We start from the raw sequence: 25,712 nt of genomic DNA on the forward strand, positions 1-25,712 counted from the left end.
TGTGGAAATATGCATTCACAAACGTTAACATTGAAAAGTGCAACGTGCATAGATCATCATATAAAATATGTTTTTGGATGTCTGGATCATATGACACAATCGAGAGAGTGGAGTCATAGCTTCAACTCGACAGTGTGATGTTCCTGGAGTCGCCCAAAGGATCACCCATGTGGAAATATATCTCCCTTTATCCTGTTTGACCCAGCATCATAAAATTTCTACACTTTCCGGAAAGCATATTCATTTTTCCTGGTGGTGGTATCACGTCTATGGTAATCGGTTTAAGGTCGTATGTGGCGATATCTACTATCACAGGAAAATTCACTATTTGAGAACTTATATAAAAATGTATGTCTCACTCATTATTGGACTGTCTACACTGTTGTATTGGAACTATCACAACTTTTTATGATGATCTATGCACTTTTCAATGTAAATTTTTGTGGATGCATCTTTCTAGATATATGTTACACCTTCATAGTCATTCATATGTGACAAGTGTTATGTTATAGTGGTTTATCTATCCTATTTGGTTTTATACATTCAATTCATATCACTGTTATAGTTATATGCATGTAATTTTTTATGCTGGGATCACATTGATTTTTATTGTGTGGTTCTTTTCATTTGATCACTGGTACAATAGGGCAGTTACCACACAGATCCCAGATAGATGCATAGAGGAGCACGCACATCATCTGGGTGATCCATCTTATAAGCGCAAATCACCTAAACCTGTCATAGCATGCTTTTTAAATTACGCCAACAGAGTAGCTATCCTACAATCCTTCCGCAATTCATAATCTCTTCAGATAGATGGGCACAAATTGCTGATGTTTGCTGGCTTTTCCATCAAAGTAGTGCGCAAGCCAAAGAGGCACTAGATTCACCCTTGCGGTCCTGTGCCTACACAAGCCCAAAAAAAAAAAAAAAACTGTGCTCTTCACTACCCCTGAGGAAGCTGAAACTTACCTCCAATTATCTTAAACCACTCCACAAGGACCTGCTGTGGTTCAAAATCACCATCTCAGTAGTTTTAGGGAACAACGCAGTCCTGGGAAAGATGTCCAGTGTGCTCCTGTTCCTTTAAGGGGGATTGGGCTGCCTCCAGGCCCACCTGCTCTCATCTATCCATTTAATGTATGTGCTTCCATTTTGGAGACACTTATGAATTCAGTAGTGTTAGGACTGCAAGCATACACAGGGTGCTGTGAAGAGGCCTTGCAGCTTATGCATGCGATTGCAAATGCGTGCTAACTAAACCCCTGTTTTTAACACAGACTGTTGGACAGGTTCATTTGGTTGGTTTGCAGACTGGTTGGTAAGTTGAGCTATGGTATGTTCTGTTTTTGTCTTTCATGTGATAGCGCTTCCATGGGCTCCTTGCTGTGAAGGATAGTTATAGCTGGGGGCAGGGGCCATTTGTTTGTTTCTGATGTATATTGGTCCAGGGACACGCTGTGCACCTTTGCTGCCATTGTGCTCTTGCTGGGTGTCCAGTGTGCTCCTGTTCCTTTAAGGGGGATTGGGCTGCCTCCAGGCCCACCTGCTCTCATCTATCCATTTAATACATGTGCTTCCATTGTGGAGACACTTATAAATTCAGTAGTGTTAGGACTGCAAGCATACACAGGGTGCTGTGAAGAGGCCTTGCAGCTTATGCATGCGTTTGCAAATGCGTGTTAACTAAACCCCTGTTTTTAACGCAGACTGTTGGACAGGTTAATTTGGTTGGTTGGCAGACTGGTTGGTAAGTTGAGCTATGGTATGTTCTGTTTTTGTCTTCCACCAAAAAGACCACGCTTTTCCAATAATCCAGGACAGTCTAGACCACATTAAAGTAAATGGTCCAATGGATCTCCCCCAAAGTCTTGGGCCTGGAATATACTCCCTGAATGACTATAAATCGTGGCTTATCTTTATACCCGGTGCTATTTTGCTTCTACTTTTGCATTTTCTGTGCCTTAATATTTACCTCTGCTTGCTCTTACAGGTTTTACACTGCCTTACACAGCCTACCTTGAGCCCTGCATGATGTAAGTAACATCTCCATGGTCAATTCTGAGCTTGCTTACGCCTCCGCTCTAACTCATTTAGCAACGAGCTGTGCTCTGACTCTTTGCTCAGGTCTATGGTTACACTGTCTAAGGAATAGTTGATACATGTGGAAAAAAATTAAGCCACGCTTTCATATGGTTTATGTTTGTTTATTGTTGTTTTTATGCTTTTATGGTTGCTTTCTCCTCCAGTCACCCCCAGGAAGCTATCAGTTCATATATTCTTATATTCGTATACCCTTAACTCTCCTATGTCCAAGTGTTTCCAGGTATTTCACTTTAACAATAAAGCTTCTTGGGCATGTCTCTATCCCTCTCCATGCTATAGGATATTATGTGAATAGTCTCTTGAAACATTAAAGGGCTGCATTCCCCAGCCAAACGCATGAAGGTGCTACAACGCCTGAAACACCTACATACTGATATAGGGTTGTTACATAAAACACATCTACCTGAAGTAGATTTTCCCTTGTATGAATAAGCTGTGGACAGATTTATGGCTCAGCTTCAGTTAAATGGAAGTCTGAGGTTTTGATCCTCCTTCATACAAACATGTGATGTGGTGTCAAAAACCAGTGACAATGCTGGGATGTGAGACCAGACAGACGTGTGTCTACAGAGCTCTGTGCCGATCCGACACAATACCCTGAATACGGGCGCCTATATGCCCACAAAAGTCATGGCAGCTCCTGCGGGCATCCAGGACCCCCAAAGAGCCTAAAGCACAGTGCTCTGTGAAGGGGTGGGGCGCAAGCTCACCAGGTGCCATGTTACCTCCACCTCCGGGACACGGAGCAGGCTGGAGACAGTGCAGACCCTGGGAATCACAACATCTCCCTCAGGCATGTCATCCTCCACTGCTGCACACGAGGCTGCTCCCCCTTCTGCAGCACTGGAGACAGCACCGGGGGCAATAACCAATCCAATCCTGGCTGCTATAGAAGGCTTTATGTCCATGATGATGGTCCACATTGACCACCTGGCGTCAGAGTGCACCCTAATCCACCATGATTTGGATAAAATGAGGAGAAGAATTTCTGAAGCTGAGGACAGGATTGGCATGGTAGAGGACCAACAGGGCTTGCATACACCCAAATTGCCAAACTACAATCGCTGGTGAGCTCCCTGGTGCATAAAATGGATGACGCCGAGAACAGGCAGAGGCGAAATAATATCCGGGTGGTAGGCCTGCCAGTACGGAGGGCCAGAAGCTTGCCATTTTTGCTGAAACACTGTTCAAACAGTTGCTGAATTTACCAGATATGCCACCCACGTACGTGGTTGAGAGGGCACATAGGGTACCAATGGGAAAATGCCCGGAGGGCGCACACCACAGACCATTCCCAGTGAGACTCTTGAATCTCAGAGATAGGGATATGATCCTGGCGGAGGCAAGGAGGCATCCTGAATTACCATATGAAAATACAAAATTGATGCTGTTTCCGGATTTCTCGGCTGAGGTTCAGAAATGCCGCAGATCCTTCAATGAGGTGAGACACCGTCTCCGGGAAAAAAATATCAAATACGGTATGCTTTATCCAAGTCGGCTGAGGATCCCTCACAATGGCTCGGTATGTTTTTTTGATACGCCAGAGGAGGCAAATGAATGGATTAACAAACTGTGAAATGCCAACTGGGACTCCATTTTTGTTTCCTATCCAGTTTGAGGACTTTGCTGTTTACAGGGGGGGGGGTGGTGGCCTGCACTGAGAGGCTACATATTAGGGTTGCCATATCATCCCTTTAATCCAGGACACATATTAATTACACAGGTTCTGAGGCTGATTTAATGCAGATAAGGCACCAAGTGAGTTTAATTACCACCTTAATCAGCCACAGAACCTGTGTAATTAATGTGTGTCCTGGGTTAATGGGATGATGTGGCAACCCTACTACATATACATCCTAACATCTTGATGTACCGATTTACAATGACTTCCTGGTACTGTACTGCTAGCAGGGCTAGGACTTCCTGGAAAATGTTCTTTCATGCTCCTGCTGGCGGTGCTCCTACTTAGGGTGTATAAAGACACTGACACTGCTGGCAGTATGTGGGAGGTGCGTTGGGCATCAATCCTTCTCAGGGGTACGGACACGTGAACAGATTTTCTTTTTCTCTTCACCTTATTTTTAGACTGTCTATTTTATGAAGGTTCTTACTATAGACCATGTTCTGGACCTAATTTTTTTCTTAGTCACGTTCTTGTAAGTTGGACTAGTTTCGGGACTATGCTGCGTGTATTAGTTGAATGTTTTACTCAGCATCATGGAGTTACGGGGGATTGGGGGTTGTTCTGTATTCAGATGTGCAATGTGCCATACTATACCCTTGGCTACCTGAGACTTATAATTTAGACGAGACTTTTAGAGGTCACTGGTCGCTGGCAGTCATAGAACAGATATGTTATTTGTTGTATTATTTTATAAGGTATCTTGATGGCTGGAACAGTGATTGATTTGTTGTCTTGGAACCTTAGAGGCCTTAACGATCATTTTTGCCATGCCCTAATGTTCCAATACTTAAAACCACTTAAACTGCATATTGTCTTCTTACAGGAGTCTCATTTAGATGGCAATAGGGTCCTGACTATGCGGCGCTCCTGGATCCAGCGTACCATGCATGCTACATACTCCACATATGCCAGGGGGGTAGCTATTTTGATCAGTAAAACAGTCCCTTGCACTGTTCATCAAGTCATCACGGATCCAGGGTGCCGATATGCGATTATTGTAGCTGACATTAGTATGTATAAGATGGTGTTAGTAAATCTGTATGTTTCTCCACCATTTTAAATTCAGGTGTTGTATGATCTGCTGGGTAAGTTGGCTCCCTTCATGCATCTGCCTCTTATTGTGGCGGGCAATTTCAGTGCCATTTTAAATGCTACTCTGGACTCCTCTAACTCCAGGAGAGTTGTGTCTGTAGAATTGCTCTCACGGAATTATGGAGATGAAAAAATCCTGACACAAGAAGTCTCTCACACTTATCCAAAATGCATAAGTTTTCCTCAAGGATTGATCTGGCGTTCGCCAATGCTTCAATGCTGGAGTTGGTGAGGGGAGCAAACTACTTTGCGGGGGGCCTGTCAGATCACACGCCCCTAAGGTTGCATATCAGCTTACCCTCACAGGTTAGAGGAGATACATGGCAGTTAAACCCGGGATGGTTGGAGGTAGAATCGGTTGCTTCCCAGGTGGCACCAGTTTTTCGGTTACTGGGAGGACAACCTGCAGTCAGCCCCCTTGCCTGTAGTGTGGGATGCCTTCAAGTATAGTATATCAAACAGGCATGCAAACACTTTAATGCTGTATTGTGGAAATTTTATGAAGATGTATTTAATATGTATTGTCATAGTGTCTCCCAGAGTTAGTTCTCCCGCATCCCGCTCTAAAGTGCTGAGTGAAGTGTTTGCAGAGTGGGGATATGTCCACCAGTGAAGGGCCCCTGTGCGAACGGTCATCGGGAAGGATGTGCTCGCTCTCCAGAGACATCGGTTTAGCGGATGTGTCACCCCTGTATGCCTGATCAACATATTGGGGGTGCCATGGTGTACAGCTGCAGATAATCTCCCATACACAGTGGACGGTAGTATAGTCCGGGTATGCATTGTTCTCTGAACAAAGCAGTATAAGGATTCACGAAAAGCGTGAGTCTTTGAATTGTTGTGGTCGGGAACAGCATTCATGGTTGTTAACCATGCGGCTTCCTTTGTTTAGTTGAAGAGCATGGCTTCCAGGTAAAACATACACACTGTCCCTGCCCAGACATGCCCATAAGACTCCCCTAGTCATTATTCATTGGTTGTTGTATAAACTCATCCTGTTGGAAGGATTTCCTGTGTTGACATTCATATCCTGTGAGGTCATATCCTGTGAGGTCATTTCCCATGGAGAAAGCAATTGGCTGTTGGGGCCAGGACTTCCTGTTGGTCATAGCTTTTGTTGTCTTTGAATAAAAGAGCCAGTGCGGAGCGTATAGTGAAATCTCCACATCATGCTGAGTCGCAGGAATTGCAGGACAGGGAGAGGATGTGTGAACTGTTGCATGCAAGCAACCAGTCAGACGTCACCTACACTGAACCTGCTTAAGGTGCGCCGTCTTTTGGCATTACACTTCACTAAGTTGACACACAATTCTTGGGAAAGGAGGGCAGAGTCCCTCTTTGAACAAGGAGATAAAAATGGGAAACTTTTAGTTATGTTGGTTGCAGAAAAAAAGAGTCCAGACCAACATTCCTTGTATTGCCAACTCTCAGGGAACTCTGCTGTCAGACCCAAATGACATCCTAAACATTTTTGTAGACTACTATAGCACACTTTACACACCTATCCCGGTATATAACAAACAGGATCTTGAATCCATGCTTACCTCCATACGCATTCCAAAACTATCTGAGGAGCATAAAAATAGTTTAGAGGTAGAGATCACTGAAAAAGAAATTGAAAATGCCATTAGATCATTCCCACCGCATAAATCACCGGGGCCAGATGAATTTTGCATAGAATGGTATAGGTTACACTGGAGGCCCTTGTTCCAAGACTTAGGACTTTGTTCCACTTCTGTCTTGAAAAAAAGATCTTGCCTGATTCGCTCATGGAGGCTCCGGTGGTCCTGCTGCCTAAACCGGGCAAGGACCCCCTGAGCTGCTCCTACTATAGACCCATAGCTCTCCTCAACCAGGATCTTAAGATCTTAACAAAAATATTTGTTTACCACACTGGTTGATATAGACCAAACCTGTTTCATACCCCAGAAATCCACCGACGCAAATCTCCACATTTGCGCACTTACAGATTAATCATACTAACCCTGGGGTCATAGTGTTGGTGTCCTTAGACATGGCCAAAGCCTTTGATTCCGTGGACAGGCATTATATGTCCACTGTGCTAAGGCATATGGGATTTGGAGATGTTTTTCTTACCTGGGTTTCCCTGCTGTATAGTAAACCTAAGGCGACTATTAAGATAGGCAATTCAGTTTCCACACAATTTTAGTTAGGTAGGGGAACACGGCAGGGGTGCCCACTTTCCCCAACTTTATTTGCCTTGGCCATTGAACCCATAGCCATTGCTCTACAAGCAACCACAGAGGTTAAAGCCCTTGAGATAGGAGGCATTCGGGAATGCACTGCCCTATATACGGATGACATGCTTCTTTTCTTAGAGGATCCCGGACCATCACTGGAAGCAGCATTTGAGATTTTAGGCTCCTTCGCAAATTTTTCGGGCCTACGAGTTAACTGGGAGAAGTCCAATGTCATGGCTATTGATGATGGGGCTCTGGCACAGGCATCACCTATGGTCCCTATAGCTTGGGTTTCAGAATTTAAATATTTGGGCGTTTGTGTATCCCCCAAAGTTGGTGACTATTTAGCACTCAATCTAATGCCACTACTCATAGTTAGGTCAGTCATAGTTAGTTAGTCAGGTTGAAAAAAGACACAAGTCCATCCAAAAAGACACAAGTCCATCCAGTTCAACCTTACTTGTTACTCGCAAAGGTTAAGATACAGTTGGATGCCTGGAAATATTAACCACTCTCCCTAATCGGTAGGGTGAATCTTCTTAAAATGAAGATATTACCAGTTTTTTATATTTTCTGTGTAATGCTCCAATCTGGGTCCCATGCTCATTCTTTAAGCGTGCAGATAGCCTGTTCAGTTCTTTCTTGTGGTGCTCAGGTCATCCTAGAATAGCTCTTCGCACACTGCAGGAACTGTGTGGGCAGGGAGGATTAGCTCTTCCAGATCTGTTCAAATATTTTATTGCTTGGCAAATGGTGTTTGCCTGACAGTGGTTGGTAAGAGATGATAGTGATGCAGCGACAGTAGTGGAAGCTGTGCTTATGGGATCCTATGAGAGTCTATACTAATTAGTACACAGGGGACTACAAGTGTTGGCGCCTTTGACTGGCTCCACGCACGCTACTATTCGCGCATGGGACAGAGCAAAGGTATTCATGCACTCTGAATCAGAAGGGTGGTCACCAGACACCCCATTATGGCTCAATCCCAGATTATCCCATTTTAATGAAATTCCAGACCCAATAGTATGGGCTTGAGTTGGCATCAAACAACTAAAGCATATAGTGGGGGGAGGGAGACTACTTACTTTTGATCAACTAAAGGACAGACACGGGCTCCCAAACTGGTACTTTTTTTTAACTGTTTATTTAAGATTTTATAGAGAAACAACAAAGAAAATGAGAAAATACATTCTCAGAATACATTCAGTATAACAAGTGAATGCTCAAGATCAAACGTACATGTAACATCCAAAATACATATACATAAGTATGTAAATTATCGTCCAAATATATAGTGGTTATATAAGAAAGTCAACTGAAGAGTAACTATGCAGTATTTATGTTCAGTTCTTGTTGCAACTTGAGTAATGCTTGGTACCAGTTGGTAATCACATATGTAGATCTGTGCTATCAAACAGTGTTACTAGGTGCACAATGCTAATAAATGTGTATTACCCACAGTATATCGGATAGGGAAGTAGAAGGTGCTTCGGGGGTTTAGAGTCAGGAAGGGCAGTCCAAATTTATGCTTCTGGAGTCCATGAGCCAGGGTTCCCAATTATTGTAAAACTTTGCGGTAGAGAGCTTGGCTTTGGAGAAGAAGTATTCCATTTTGAGTTGGTTGTTTAAGGTTGTGATTACGTCTTGGAGAGATGGAGGTTGAGGAGATTTCCATTTTCTGGCTATCGCCAATCTTGCAGCAATAAGGATGTGCGTGGCCACGGTTTGAAATTGACTAGGCCACATGGGAATTGCCAGGCCAAGTAGAAAATCCGCTGAGGATAAGTCAGTTGTCATATGGGTGATTGAGCGGAGGAGAGTTCGCATTTTTGTCCAGAAATTTTGTAGAGTTGGGCACTCCCACCAAATGTGGAGTAGAGTACCTGGCAGACTGCAGTTTCTCCAGCACAAGTGAGAGGTGTTGGGGTACATCTTAGAAAGTCTGGTAGGAGTATAATATCATTGTTGAAAGAGTTTTTGCAATGACTCCCAGTGTGTAATACAGTGAGAGAGTCTCAAGGGAAGCGATAATGCTTTGTACCATTGGTTCAGTGAGCGGACTGAGGTAATATGCGTTGACCAGAAAGTTATTTGTTTCTGGATGGAGTCATCGGATGATTGTGAAAGGAGATCATAGATGTGGGAGATACCTTTCAGTTGTTTATTGGGAGAATCGTAGAATTGTATCACGGGGTGTAAGATGATGTCTTGTGTAATCCAATGGGTTTTTGTAAGCAAAGATCTAATTCTGAGGTATACATAGATTGTATTTGTAGAAAGGCCATACTTGATTTGGAGATTTGCAAAGGACAGTAAGCCAGCTGAGTTGAAGAGGTTTCCTATAGTGTAGATACCCGCATTTATCCATGGTTGTAGTTGTATATCCGGGGTGATGAGTGAAATGGTGTTAAGTGATAAATGTGAGAGGATCGCTTGGGGTATGCCTTTCAACATTTGCGGGATAGCTGACCATACTCTCAAGGAGGCTGTATTTGTGTCTAACAGGAAGTGTCCAGGCATTGGATTTAAGAGTAAGGCACTAAGGAACAATTTTGGGTCTTTGGCTAGTATTACTGATTCTATTTGTTTCTAATTGGATTGAGTAAATGTTGTCCACCAGCTTTTAAGTTGATCCAGCAGAACTGCTTGGTAATATAAGAGTATGTTCGGGGTTCCCATTCCTCCCATTCATGATGGGGTCATCAGATTGGCTTTTTTTATCCTGGGGCGTTTCTGTTGCCATATAAAGGTATTAATAAAAGCTTGGATAGTCCTTATGTGTACAGGCAGGAATGGAATAGGTAACGTCCGGAAAATGTATAAAATATGTGGAAGCAGAAACATAGATATACGTTTAAGCTTTTCTATGAGGTCTGCTAAGTTGGAGTGTAGGAGAGTTCTACTAGGTGAGGTTAGGCGGATTCCTAGGTATGATATGGTGGAGTCATGGGACCATGAGAATGGAGAGTGCTGTGTAATGTAGTGTACATTGTGCTTATCCAAGCCGAGAGCTAGCACAAAGGACTTACTATGATTTATTTTATATAAAGATATGGCACTGAATTGGTCAAGGATATGTTGTATTTCAAGGAGAGAGTGTTTTGGATTTGTAAGGGCAATTATGACATCATCCGCATATAGGCCGATTTTATGTTCTGTGGTGCCTATATTTATGCCTGTGACCATGGGTGTGGAGCGGATCTTTTGAGCCAGGGGTCCATAATCATGGCAAAGTTTAATGGGGATAGCGGGCACCCCTGTCTTGTGCCATTCGTGATGTTAAAGGGTTTAGAGACAACCCCTGAGGTCCAGACTTCCGCACTTGGAGATGAGTATAAGCTAAGAATGGCATTCAGAAACATTCCAGATAGACCAAATTTGCGTAGGACAGCTTCGAGGTAAGTCCATTGCACTCTATCAAACACCTTCTCTGCATCCAGAGATAGGAGCAGAGAAGGCGTTCTGGTGTGTTCCACCCATTGTATGATGTCTATGAATCGTCGGGTCCCATCTGAAGTTTGTCTGCCGGGAATAAAGCCGACTTGATCAATCTAAATGATTTGGGGCATAACCAAGGAGAGGCAGAGGGCTAAAAGTTTTGCATAGAGCTTTGTGTCTGTATTTAATAAGGATATGGGTCTGTAATTTACTGGGGATTCTGTTGATTTACCCGGTTTAGGAAGTGTTACTATTAGGGCTTCCAGAGATTCCTTAGGGATTTTCCCAGAGGATACATAGTGATTATATGTGGTACATAAATGAGGAGACAAAATATCATTAAAGTGTTTATAGTATTCATTGGGGAATCTGTCTGGATCCAGGGCTTTGTGGAGGGAGAGGGTTTTTATAGCTTTGCAAACTTCATCTTGGGTGAAGGGGGCTGATAAGGCTGTAAGTTGTTCGCTGGATACTGAAGGTAGTTGTATAGAGGAGAGAAAAGCATTTATATCTTCAGTGCGTGGAGGGGTGGTATCGTTTGCGTCTTGTAAATTGTACAATTTGGCATGAAAGGATGCAAATGTGTTAGCTATGTCTAAAGGGTTTGTCATGCGTGTATTTTGCGGATTTAGAAGGAAGGGAATTTTTGATTGGATTTGTCGTTTTTTAACCTGTTTTGCCAGGAATGCTCCGGCTTTGTCGCTTAGTGAGTATGATTGTAGTTTTAATTGTTTGACGTAATAGTCAAACCTGCGATGTAGGATTTCTCCTAGTTTGTATCTTTGGAGTTTAAGTTCATTAGTGGTTATTTGATTGGGTGAGGCCTTATTTGTTTGTTCTGGGAGTTTGATCTGGCGTAATAGTGAGTCTATCTCATTTGATTGTCGTTTGCGTTCTTGAGCTCCAAACTTGATAAGAATACCTCGTACATAATATATCTGCGTTTTGGGAAGACATCTCCTTCCAGAAGAGGTTTCTCTTAAATGGTGAATTAAGCCCTTTGGCATTGATGGATGTAATATTGATAGACATATTAATAGGTTTTAGAGGTTGAACTGCAGTATTTGCACAAGATTATAGCAATCTATACACTGTATTAGTAAGAAAGCCTTTTAGGATATCGCAAGCTGAAGATTATAGCTAAGTCACAAATATATGTTAATGTCAAGAGCACCACAATTGTGGTGTAATTCACACTGTGTAACTTATTTTATGCAAATACGCAACAGAAAACAAGGAAATGAAATACAATAAAGTATATCAGAGGATAAATTGAGTGAGGAAACTGTAGATGGTAATGTTCACCTGAGCGTGCCTTGCACACTATTCAGTTGGGGGTAAGGTGGAAATCGTACATGTCACTTAGGCAGGGTATCTCAATGCTAGGGACAAGCACCTCTTGGATGACGATTATCCTTTGTCCACGTGGTTTGGTTTAGGTTGTGGAGGAGATGAAGAAATGGCGTGGTTGCTCGAGGCTGGAGATGAGGCAGAGATGGGTAGAAGGCCCCAGTTAGTTAGCTTTTTGTAACCATCTTTAGGTGACAGGATTGGGATGATTTTTTGTTTGTATGTGACCAATAGTTTGGTGGGGTAGCCCCAACGGTAGATTATTTTCCGTTCTTGGAGTATTGATGTGATAGGTGCGTATGACCTGCGTAGCTCCATTGTGGCGGGAGAGAGATCCATGAAGAGAGACAGTTTGGAATAGGGTGCAGGTACAGATTTAGTGGCTCTGGCTGTATAAAGAATTTGCTCTTTTATATGAAAGAAATTAATTCTGTCCAGGACATCCCTGGGCGTTTCCGCAGGTAGGTGTTCTAGTTTTGCGATTCTATGTGCACGATCGATGAGCAGGTCGCGAGGAGGAATATTCGGAAGTAGGGTGGAGAAGAGCTGTTGTAGGTATTTTTTTAGCTCATTGGGGGTTACTGTCTCCGGGATACCTCTGAATTTTATGTTGTTTCGTCTCGACCTGTCTTCGAGGTCGGCGAGTTTCAGGTTAATTCTTTGCATCTCATCGGAGTGGTGGTCATGCGCGTCAAGGAGCTCATTTTGCGCTTTGCTCATTTCAGACATGTGTGACTCTACCGTGTAATTTCTCTCCTCTAAGCAATCAATCCTCTCATGCATTTGGGACAGAGACAACTGCAGCCCCCTGTGTAAATCCTGTTGTAATGTGAGCAGCATGGATTTTAACATGCTTTCAGATACCGGGTTGTCAGTGACTGGCATGGCAGCTAATGTGGATACATGAGAGGGTTCCTGAGTCGTGTGGTCTGAGGCATTACAGTGAAGTCTTTTGGCCAGAGCAGTTTTATTGGGAGAAATAGCTGGAGAGGTGGCAATCCTCTTACCTCTATCCATTGGGACATCTGCAGGGTTTGTGGGTGCAGGGAGACTGTCCATCTCCTCCAGTTCGTTCAGGTCTGTGAGCTCAGAGTGCCTCTGTGTCTGCGCGCTGTCACCGAGAGCCTGTCTGTGTGCAGTGGCTGAGGGAGACGAGCAGCCAGCGCCATTTTGGCTAGATTGCGGCTCCATGATGGGGAAGTATTGAGTGAGGCGGCGCGATGGAGACATTCCCAGCAGTGTCCCGCTGTCTTCCCCTCACAGAACGAGGGTGAGGGGAAGAGCTAGTAGCGATGAGTAGCCGTATACCGCTGCTGTTAAGAGGAGCTCTTGTCTCAGGCAGCCATGGTACTTTTGCCGGTATCTACAGCTGTGGCATGCATTCACCACACAGTTTGATACAGGCACGGTGGAACTCCAAACTTCACCTCTAGAGCAGTTACTCTGTGATGAATCTATGCAGAAGACGCTGTCAGAGACCTATAAATAGCTATTTGTCGACAGGCCACAAATACTCAGTAAGTGTAGGGATAAATGGAGCTCACTAGTCCCCAATTTTCAAGGGGATGACTGAGACGATATGTGGGACCGCCCATTTCGGGTCCTGGTATTGGCTTGTGATCGATATATTCAATTCAAGATACTGCATAGGGTATATTACACTCCAGCAAGAATAGCCGGTATATATGGTACAGAGGATGCAAAGTGCTGCCGTTGTACTACCGCCATGGCGGATTTTGATCATATATTCTGGCACTGTCAACCAATATAGGAGTTTTGGGCAGGGGTTACAAGAACCATCCAGGGAATGATCTCACTTCCTGTACCACTGATCATATCAGTGTGTCTGCTGGGCCTGGTGGAGGAGGTGGCACTGCTTAGGGCGCAAAGAGCCCGCAGCTCTGACTTATTGGAAGGGATTAGTGAAGAAGGCACTCCCCCTTTATAAAGGCACGTACTTGAGCAGAGGTTGCCCCAAAAAATTTGAGAAGGTATGGCAATGCTGGCTCTCATCAGATGACACTCTGTAATTGGGGGATTTAAGTAATGCATAAACAAAATCTCCACTAGTGGGTGTAGTTTGACATGCTTAGCAGCCACCAAATGATCTGGTTTACCGCTCTATATCTCATTAGTCTACGTTGCCTTAATTGATGTAAGGACGCTGGAAGGGTAATTCATATTGTTTAAATGTTGCACTATTTAGGATATTGCACAACAGGGATGAGGGAGGGGGGAGGGGGATGGTTGTTGGGGTTCTAATTTGTGTATTGTTTAAAAAAATGTGAATAAAAAGAATTCCCCCCCCCCCAAAAAAACAGTGACAATGAGGGACGCATCACCAAAACCCATCTACGCTTCCCTGCTCATGACCTTTTAATCATAGACATTTATACCCCTAACTCCCCCATTAAACTATTTTTTTTACAGTACCCTCTAACTTAGCACCCACCTTAGCTCACGCCCAATTGATTGGTGGTGATTTTAATGCAGTAATGGACAAGTTGATGGGCAAACCCCCTCCCATGACTATTTCCTCAGAAAACTCCTCTCTCCCAATTCACTGAGTCTCTGCATATAATATATGCTTGGCAATTGGTGCACCAGACGAAAAAAGGAATATACCTTTTACTCCCACACCATACCTTCACCAGCCTACAGGACCTATTCTATAATGCAATGTTACTGCCACACACTAGGGATTCCCAAATTCACGAAATAGCAATATCCAACCATAGCCCTGTTTCAATTCAATGGGCAGACTTCTTAGTCCAGGGCTCTCTGAAACTTTGGAGATAACTATCCTACCTTGCCCACAACACAGACCTCTATCGCGTTCTTCAAGAGGCATGATCTGAATTTGAATTTACTAATGCCCCCCATAAAAATTAGAATTTTTCGAACAGCTAATGACCGTCTACAATCAGTTCAGGCCCAACTCGCTCGGCACAATACTGTTGAACAAAGAAAACTCTGGCATGAGGACAAAGGCCTCCTTTCTTGCCTCTGTCACTTACCTGGTCCTGAAGCCAAAATGCTGAGAATGCGGCTGAGTGCTTGGTGTCCTTGGAAATGGTAACAGGGACTACTCGTTGCAGCTGGTTGTTCCCTCAGGTTGATCACAGCAGGCAGGGCAAGACAAGTTTTATTAAAGAATTCCCGGAGCAATCTGGGGGCATGTATATTCCCATAAAGTTCCCAAGAATTTTTTTTGAGTTGGACATGTGATTAGCCCTGTTTTGTCACATGGAGGGGATGGGAGGGGCCAGGACGATGGAAGAGACAGTTACATGCTCTCTGAGCAAGCTGCTGATAAACACAAGTTCGCAAGCCGTTTGGAGAGGATTTTTATACTGAATGTTTTCTATAGTTTTGTGCGCTGGAAGCACCTGTTGAAATGTGAGTACCCTGATGTTTTTTATCTACAACAAATGATAATGCACTATCCAGCCTCTTTCATACTTTAAATTGAGGACAACATCTCTGAATTATACCTGGGGGATCCTGCAAAGCCCTTTGTACTTAGAGCCCAGAGGTAGTTCAGCTGCTTTTGTAGACCAAACTAGGTTGTGCGGTCACACACCTCGAGGTGAGAACAGACACACAGGGAGGAGCACGTGTGTAAAGTCACTGATCTTATTACCTGGATCATCATCACAAGAGTCACCTTATGGGACAATTTTATATATTTTTTCAATATATATTGTTTCAATATATACCTTTTTCACTGTGGACTTGCTGAAAATTGAGAATTTTATGATATTTGCTGAAACTTCGATATTAATGAATTATTTCACTGTGAACTTGCTAGACACAAAGATGTTTTTTTTATTATTATTATTTATATATTATTGTTTTTTCTCATAACTTGGATGTAATTGTTCACTGTATCATTTCTTGGTACTTATATTTACACTAGTAAGGTTAATATCACATAGCGCTGCATTTTCTTTTATTTTAAAAATTGGTCTATAGTTACTACTGAAATTGGCAAGAGACACAATTCAAGATCATGTATAGAGCATTCGTTCCTTTTGTGTCCTCCAAGACATCCACCCAAGGTGACTCCTGTCCTCTATGGAACGCTTCTCGCCTGACACTTTTTAATCGCTTCTGGACCTGCCCTTTAATTTCTACTTACTGTGACCAAATTACTACACTCATTTATACAAATAATTGGATACGATATCCCTAAGGATCCTCTTTTAATACTTTTTGGCAATGACACCTGCCTCTCAATTCCACATCAGACCCATGCCTCAGTACCACAGCTGAAAGTGTCCTGGATACTAACCAGTCTGTTAGTGTTGAGAAAAGTGATCCTGAAACAATTGCTTTTCTTCTCAAATGACTGCTGTTAAAAAGGAACTAGTGCTTTTACTGTACAGATAATTGTTTGATCTGGATGTGCAACCCCACCCTTTCATCAAACACTTATTTTAAATGGCAGGTCTTCATTGAAGTTGCTATTTCAACGTCCAAGAAAGCATCAATAATCTCTACTTTAACCTCTTCACACCTGCGCTATAGCCGAAAGACAGCTACAGAGCAGGCCTAAATTGCTGGGAGGGTGTCTATGTACGTCCTCCCGTGCATGAGCTGCCTGCATGCCCCCTGCGGGGTGTGCGCAGTGCGCTTTGTGATCAGCGAGTCAACGAGACTCAGCTGATCACAGATCAGAGCAATTGGAGATTGGATCCTGGCCCCTTACCACGTGATCAGCTGTCAGCCAATGACAGCTGGTCACATGATATAAACAGAAGATCGTAACCAGGTTTTTTTTCATCACACTGATAGCGCGAGGAGAAAAAAAAACAGATTACCGGCTTCTGTCAGAGGGACATTGGTCCTGCACATGGACACCCACTGCTGCTAAGCAGTCCCCACCAGTGCCACCTGCCAGTGCTCATCAGTGCCACCTACCAGTGCAAATCAGTGCTGCCTATCAGTGCCCACCAGTGCCACCTACCAGTGCCAATCAGCACCACCTATCAATGTCCACCAGTGCCACCTGTCAGTGCCCATCAGTGCTGCCAATCAGTGCCCATAAGTGCCTCATCATCAGTGCCACCTATCAGTTCTGCCTATCAGTGTCACCTACCAGTGTCTATCAGTGTCCTTCAGTGCCACCCATCAGTGCCCATCAGTGCCACCTCTCAGTGCCACCTATCACTGCCCACCAGTGCCATCTTATCAGTGCCCATTAGTGCCACCTTCAGTGCCCATCAGTGCCACCTTATCAGTCCTTATCAGTGCAGCCCATCAGTGCCCATCTGTGCAGCCTATCAATGCCCACCAATGTAGCCTCATCAGCTCACATCAAGAGACAGAGAAAATTACCTGTTTGCAAAATTTTATAACAAACTATGAAATTTTTTTTTTTTTCAAAATGATCTGTCTTTTTTGTTCTTTTAGCAAAAAATAAAAAACCCAGCAGTGATTACCACCAAAAGAAAGCTCTATTTGTGTTAAAAATTTATAGAAATTTAATTTGGGTACAGTGTAACATGAAAACTAAAAAGCAAAATGATTTTGCGCAATAGCTTAATTACCTGGGGAAGACTCCTCTAGGTATAATTACAAAATCATGCCTGGTAGGACTAAATAGATAATCATGAATAATATACAGTATCTGGTGAATAATGCCAAAAAAGAGAAAATAAATTGGTAAATAATGCATCAATAACAGTGAAAAAGTGCAATCAAAAGTTAATAGTCTAAGACTGAGTGAATGGACAAGCTAGGTCCGCATGGTAGGCTGGACTGTGCTAGAAAGTCATATATGTGAAATATGAAGTAAATCCAATAGGTGGCTTCTTAATAATAAAATAAAGTGATGTTGCTCATATAAAACTCCATATAGTTTGCTAGATGTAGTCTTCCAGAACTCTCACCTTAGAACTGATTAATAATCGCATCTGTGAGTTTGGGTTTGTAGATGTTGCCACTGTTAGATGGAGTCAGTGAGGCTGGTACTAGATTTCTCCTTAAAAATCCTCTGCCGAAATGCCTAAAAGGCTCCGGTGTTACCACCACAGAGGTAAGGGGAGAAGAAAGGATAAAAAAGAGGGCTCCACTAGTGTAGTATGTTAAAACAGTAAAGGGATATTTATTGAGTATCTATACTGGACTCTTACATTGTAACAAAAGATTAAAAGCAAATGGAATAAAGCAGTGGCGTTCTCAGCACCCTCTCACTTCTCCCCCTGGTGTACGTCTCGCTACGGCCACTCCCTACGTGTTACAACACAGTCACGTGTCTTCATCTGGGGAACTGGATTGGTTGTATTATTCTGCCATATATAGCGAGAGACCAGAAGTATTGTAACGGCCATCTTAACTATGGTCAACATTATATTTATATGGCGGCCATTTTGTCGTAGGCCAATAGGTCGTATATATCGTCCATTTTGTTGTAGGTACAACCTAATTTATCTCTGCGTGTGTATATTAATGGACGCGGCCATCTTCTTGGTAGGGAACGTCTAAGTGTATATGAATGCACATAGATGTATTTTACATAAGACGCATAGGGATCAATAATAGGGATGTAAGTAAAGATGAGAATAGAAGCAGGATATGACGGTAGTCTTGTGGGTTGATAAGTAATTGGATGGTGTAAAAATAGGACTAGAAATATATCCTGCTACATATTAAAAATCTAAAATATGATAAAATGAAAAAAAAGGGAAGAACTCCGCCGTAACTCATTGTTCTGCTGGGTGTATGTTCTTAATAATTTGCTATAAATTTTACATGTATTCTAAAGCGGACTAATTCAGTCGTACAGGTAGAGGAAATCTGAGAGTGCCCTGAAAGTATACCAATAACAACAGATATTAAAAAATATCTAAAAAAAGAAAAAATATTCTTTATATATACCGTATTTATCGGCGTATAACACGCACTTTTTTCCCCTTAAAACCAGGGGAAAATCGCAGGTGCGTGTTATACGCCGATCCCCTGCGATCCCGACCTGTCACATTTTCAAAATCGCCGACCGCGATTTGAAAATGGCGCCGCCGGTGCTGAAATACACAGAGCCGGTCCTCGGCTCTTCCCGGCGGCTCTCGTTCACTTTCAGCTCCACTCGTAGTCCCGAGCGGAGCTATCCGAACCTACTCGGCTAGGTTCGGATAGCTCCGCTCGGGACTACGAGTGGAGCCGAAAGTGAACGAGAGCTGCCGGAAAGAGCCGAGGACCGGCTCTGTGTATTTCGGCGCCGGCGGCGCCATTTTCAAATCGCTCAGAATGGCTGGGATCACTGGAGCAAGCCTGCACTGGGGAAGGCTGCACTGGGGAAGTCTGCACTGACAAGGCTGCACTGGGGAAGTCTGCACTGACAAGGCTGCACTGGGGAAGGCTGCACTGGGGAAGTCTGCACTGACAAGGCTGCACTGGGGAAGGCTGCACTGGGGAAGTCTGCACTGGGGAAGTCTGCACTGACAAGGCTGCACTGGGGAAGGCTGCACTGACAAGGCTGCACTGGGGAAGGCTGAACTGACATGGCTGCACTGACATGGCTGCACTGACAAGGCTGCACTGACAAGGCTGCACTGACAAGGCTGCACTGACATGGCTGCACTGAGAAGGCTGCAATGATGGGCATTTAAATGTAAGTTTTTTTTCCCTTCAACTTCCCTCCTAAAAGTTTTTTTCTCCTTAAAATTCCCTCCTAAATTGGGGTGCGTGTTATACGCCGGTGCGTGTTATACGCCGATAAATACGGTATATATATATATATATATATATATATATATATATATATATATATATATATATAAAAAATATGAATTATCAAAATAAAAATTGACATAAAATTAAGATAAGAATAAAAATAAAGTTAAACAGCAAGGAATATTTTCAATTGGATAATTAATAAAGTAAAAAAGGATAAAAAATATCTAAAATTCCTACTTTTAAGGGGAGATGTGTATCTCACATCCTATATAGTGTGTCCTTAGATATGTAGTAGTTGTTATGGAAAATTAGTCTCAAATAATAGGATAAATAGAGGGAGATATAAAAAGTATAAGGAGTATGAGTGGAGTGGATCTGAGAAAAACTAGTATTAGCTGATAATTAAAAATTACTCAAAAAACAATTCAGGTCAAACTCCACATTGAGGCCTTCAGGTACCAGGGTCCGCATGGTATGGATCCATTTGGACTCTTTCTGGCTAATGGTTCGGACCATATGGCTTCCTCTCCATGCCTTCTTATATTTTTCTATGCCCCAAAATTGGAGATGTGTGGGGTCTTTATTGTGTACCTGGGCATAGTGTCTTGAAACATTGTGTTTGGGGAAGCCTGATTTTATATTTTGGACATGTTCCTGTATTCTTATTTTGAGCGCCCTTTTAGTGCGGCCTACATATTGGAGATTGCAGCTGCACTGTAAGACATAGACTACTCCTTCAGTGTGGCATCCTATGAAATCTTTAATAGTAAAAGTTTGTCCTGTATTGGTAGCTTTAAATTCTTTACGTTTACCTTGGAATTTCTGTTAGTGTCGGCATGCATAGCAATTTCGGCAAGGATAAAATCCTTTACCAGAAAAAAATGTATATGTTGGTGTAAGAGGAGGTTCAACTACAGATTTTACAATAAGGTCTCTAATAGTTGGCGTTCTTCTATAGACTATATTAGGTCTTTCTGGCAGGATCTTCTTGAGCTCTCTATCGTTCTTAAGGATGTGCCAATGTTTCTGAATGAGTTTAGCTACATCCTTATGCTGTATATTGTAGTGCAATAGGAGGGAAGGTGCTTCATGTTGGAAAATCTTTTTAGGGAGATTAGAGAGCATGGTTGGCCTATCCATTTTGTTGACATGTTGGATCTGTTTGTCTATGCATAGATCATTGTATCCCTTCATCTTGAATCTTTCTCCAATTAGTTTAGCCTGAGTTTTGTAGTCATCTTCTTTGGTACAGTTTATTTTTATTCTTATAAGTTTTCCCTTTGGAATATTGAATAGCCATGGTTTGTGGTGACAGCTGTCAATAGATAGATAGCTATTGGCATCCACATTTTTAAAATGGGTTTTAGTGACTATTTCTTGTCCTTCCAGGCTGATGTTAAAATCTAAAAAGTCAACTGTTTTTCCATCTATTTTCCATACCAGATTGATGTTTTTATTATTTTCATTCAGTTTGTTTAAGAATGTTTCAAGTGAACCTATATCTCCATTCCAAACTATAACCAGGTCGTCTATATACCTTTTGTATAGGGAAAGTTCAGCAGGGGTGTCTGTATAGACCGCTGTCTCTTCCCACTGTGCCATGAATGCATTTGTCACTCCTGGTGCAAATTTAGCACCCATGGCTATTCCTACTGCTTACTTATAGTAGGATTGGTTATGTCAAAAATAATTACACTTTAGGCAAAAATCCAGACACTTAATCAAGTACTTTCTTTGTTTACACATTAGGGTGCTATGTTTTCTGAGTAGCCACTTGGTGGCTGAACATGCATCATGATGTTGTACTATTGTATAGAAGGATGTAACGTCCGCAGTAGCCAGTAATGTTCTACCCTCTAACACTGGTAGTGTTTCCAAAAGTTGTAATATGTGTTTAGTGTCCTTAAGGTATGCTTGAGTTTGTTGGACAGCTGGTTGTATGAAAAAATCTATATACTGCCCCATTCTAGATGTTAGGGAATCTATCCCATTCACTATTGGTCGTCCTGGAGGGTTTTCTTTGCATTTATGTATTTTGGGGACTGCATACAAAGAGTCCACAGAGTTTAAAAAGTTGGTGACACAACTTAATAAAGACCTCATCCCTAAGGACTTAGAGGTCCAAAATCGGAAAATGAAAAAATACCAACGTAACCTGACAGATTACAAGACAGACCAAGTGTTCAAATGGCAAAGCAAAATGGAACAAGCACTACCTGTATCGGCGTATTCAACACCGGAAAGAGAAATCAGAATTCAAGACCCCACTGTATCCCATATACATAATCCACCAAGATGGGAAGACAGGGAGAGATACATGGAAACACCAAGAACATATGGAGATCAACGTAACACAAACGGTCATTACCCACCAAGATGGGATGACAGAGACACATATACAGGAACACCAAGAACAGATTATGAACAAAAAAATACCTATGGATACAGACAACACACTCCAAAAAAAAGGGGAAGAAACCTTTTAAAAAACCTTTTAAAAAAACTTACAAAAATTGGCAACAAAATGAAAGGAATCAGAGGGATAATAGAGCACCACCCTACCAGCAAGACAACTATGGAGGATATGGTAGAGCGAACATACCCACCTATAATAGATTTGACCCTATTAGGGATGGCCGCGACTACTATGACAACCAACAATACCATTGTAACCAACAAGATTATCACAAATCACGTCCTTTTTTAGACACAAGACACCAACCGCTCACCCAGGAGACGACCTCAAGAAGACCGAACAAGAAATACTCCAGAACGAAGAGAGGACACAGAGCAGGAAAGAGACTCTAAAAGAAAAAGTGAGTAGTAGGAGAAAATGTAGTCAACCTCAGTGGAATACCTATCACTACAGAAGAATTAGCAGTGTTGGATAAGGGCCTGAAACATGCACCTGTAAAAAACCTTAACAAATTCAACACATATATAGGAATACAAAAATATATTAGAAAGATTAACATCAAGAAATATATGATGAAAAATCCTTGGAAACCACAAAACCTAACAACAAACATCCCTCAGATATCAGCACATAGCACGTTACGCAACAATTCAGTATACAACCCTCAAGTGCCTAATAACCAACATATAGAGGTATTCAAAAACCTGGTTTTACAAGATTTGGAATCTCTAAAACTCAGGAAGGCTTCAGACCCTATACATATCAAAAAAGGTATGAAATTACTGGCTGAGAGAAAAGACATAATAATTCGTCCAGCAGAAAAGGGAGGTGCAATAGTATTACACTCTAAAGAACAATATCTAAACAAGTTAAATAGACAACTACAAGATGAAACAACTTATATTAAACTACTTGGGAATCCAACCACCAAATATGAAAAAGAACTGGAACTTCTAGTGAATTTGGGAGTGAAGAAAGATATTCTAAATCCTAAAGAATCCAAATATCTAATACCAGAAACTTGTAGAATCCCAATTATCTATACAGTCCCCAAAATACATAAATGCAAAAAAACCCACCAGGACGACCAATAGTGAATGGGATAGATTCCCTAACATCTAGAATGGGGCAGTATATAGATTTTTTCATACAACCAGCTGTCCAACAAACTCAAGCATACCTTAAGGACACTAAACACATATTACGGGGGAGCGTGGCTTGATGGTGGAGCGAGCGGCTGCATAGTCACACCGCTCCGGCTCTTAACTGCCATCCTACAGGCATCCTGAGTCCTATCTACTCACCGCAGCGCTCTAATTGTTCCCCACGGCGGTGGGCACCTGACAGCTGGCAAATATGGTGAAATACAGGCTGGCTTGGGCCCCATCCACATCAGACTGGCTGGCGGGATTCCGGAGGCAAGATGGCGCCGGGACACTGGCTCCTCAGACAGCCACGCTGCAGACATCCGTCCCTGCTGACCAGAGCTCTGCTAATGGGGTGAGTGCTTCTACTCCAGCCATATTTCACACACAAATATACTCCCAGCATTTACAGGACTCCCAATCAGTACAGGACCCCCAGTACCTTGCTGACAATGACCAAGAGGAGGCTTCTCCCTCTGCTGAGCATACCCTAGCCAACATTATGCTGGCTATACAAGATTGCAAAGCCTCACTCACTACTCAAATACCCTCTATACGGATGGACTTCTCTCTCCTGAAGCAGGGCGTTCAGAACCTCCGTGGCAGGGCTGGGGACATGGAGGAACACATCAGCTCCCTAGAGGACACCGTGCACCCCCTCTCTGTTAAAGTGCATGATAATACTGGGGAAATGGCAGCCCTCCACGCTAAAATTGATGACTTGGAGAATCGTTCTAGAAGGAACAATCTTCGCTTTGTGGGGTTCCCTGAGCGTGCGGAGGGAGCACACCCTGAAAAATTTCTTTACTCCTGGTTAAGGGACATTTTTGGCACAGATGCACCCTCATTCTCTTATGTGATTGAAAGGGCACACCGTACCCCTCCACGTCCTCCTCCAGAAGGAGCACCTCCGCACTCAATTATAGCACGCATTCTTAATTTTCAAGGTAAGGTGGCTATCCTGCATATTGCAAGAGAGAAAGGTCCGCTTAAGTACAATGGTAATAATATATCAATCTATCCTGACTTCTCAGCTGAAGTTCAACGCCAGCGTATCTCCTTCTCAGCAGTGAAGAACCGCCTACGTGAAGAAGGACCGAAATACGCCATGCTTTTTCCCGCCAAGCTTCGCATCATACACGACGGTAAAGCTCACTTTTAAACCAGTCCTAAGGACGCTATGGCTTGGCTGAATGATCGCTACGGACCTGCAGCCAGGCGTAGAGGTAACTGATAGCAAGCTCATTGACTCCTTTGCTGCCTTCCATCTTGATACAACGCTGAGGTCTTCTATCCGCAATATGCCTGACCCATATTATGGAGATCATCCACCTTTATTAAGTGGACTGCAAGTCCCACAATAACATATGTCTTTTTTTCTGCATTTTAAGACACATAACTTCAACTTCTTTTTCTACCTGACCCTTCTCATGTAACCGGACTTTATTCCTTTGATTGGCCTATTGCTTCTCTCTATCATAAAGAAAGCCTGCATGATTTCTGAACTTCTGCATATCTACAGAGATGAACATCCTGGATCGGGACACATTCCATTTTTCTTTTTTTTTCGGTTGAGAGCCACACCGGACTCCACATTACCCCCTCACCGGTTAGTGGTGTGGCCACGGAATAGTTGGACCCTTGATAACGTTCCCCTTTTCTTTGCTTATGGGGTATGAGGGGTTCTTTCAGGTTTAGGGATCCAAGGCTCGCTAAGTTGGGGATGGCTGAGCGGGGTGGGGGATACGAGTTTTTCACACAATGTTCCGTTTCAGTTCTTTTTCTTTTTTTTTTCTCTTTTTTTTCTTTTTTCTTTTTTTTTTAGTCGCTGCTCAGAGCAGCTTATTGATATTCTATGTTTTGTCGGTTGATAGCACATACCTCTGTAAAAACAGATATTTGCAACACAATATGGATGTGTCTGAATGGGGGTGGACTGGCACGGCCTGTGAGGTGTTCGATGTGAAAGCATTTACATGTCTATGTGATTATAGTTTAAAGTCTGTCTTACAATGACCAAGTCCCTGAAAATAGTGTCTTGGAATACTAGAGGTATGAATGCACCTCAAAAAAGGTCTCTAGTCTTTTCAGTCCTAAAAAATACAGTCCCCATATCATTTGCCTCCAAGAAACTCACCTGACTGATACTAGAGTGAGGGCCCTTAAGCTGGCTCAATGTTACCACGCAACCATGGCTGGCTCAATGTTACCACGTAACTCACACAAACTATTCTAGGGGGGTTTCTATTTTATTGGCTAAATCCCTTCCAGCTGAAACTATACAAGTCAAGACAGACCCAAATGGGAGATTTGTTATACTTACCCTACAAATTTTTACAGTGACACTAACTCTGGGAAACATCTACATTCCTCCCCCATTTTCGGTGGAAATACTGTCTAAATTGTCACTTCAACTGTTGAACAGACCCCCTGAACCTTTACTTTATATGGGTGATTTTAATGCCATACTGGACCCAGCCATGGAATGCTTGGGGGGTGGGGGTAGATCCTTTCCCTCCCTTCTGGACTGGATGCAGGTTTATGATCTTACTGAACTCTGGCGCTGGAAACACCCAGACGATAATCAGTTTTCTTGTCAT

This window comes from Aquarana catesbeiana, linkage group LG04 (genome assembly GCF_042186555.1).
Source record: "Aquarana catesbeiana isolate 2022-GZ linkage group LG04, ASM4218655v1, whole genome shotgun sequence".
Classification (NCBI taxonomy): domain Eukaryota; kingdom Metazoa; phylum Chordata; class Amphibia; order Anura; family Ranidae; genus Aquarana; species Aquarana catesbeiana.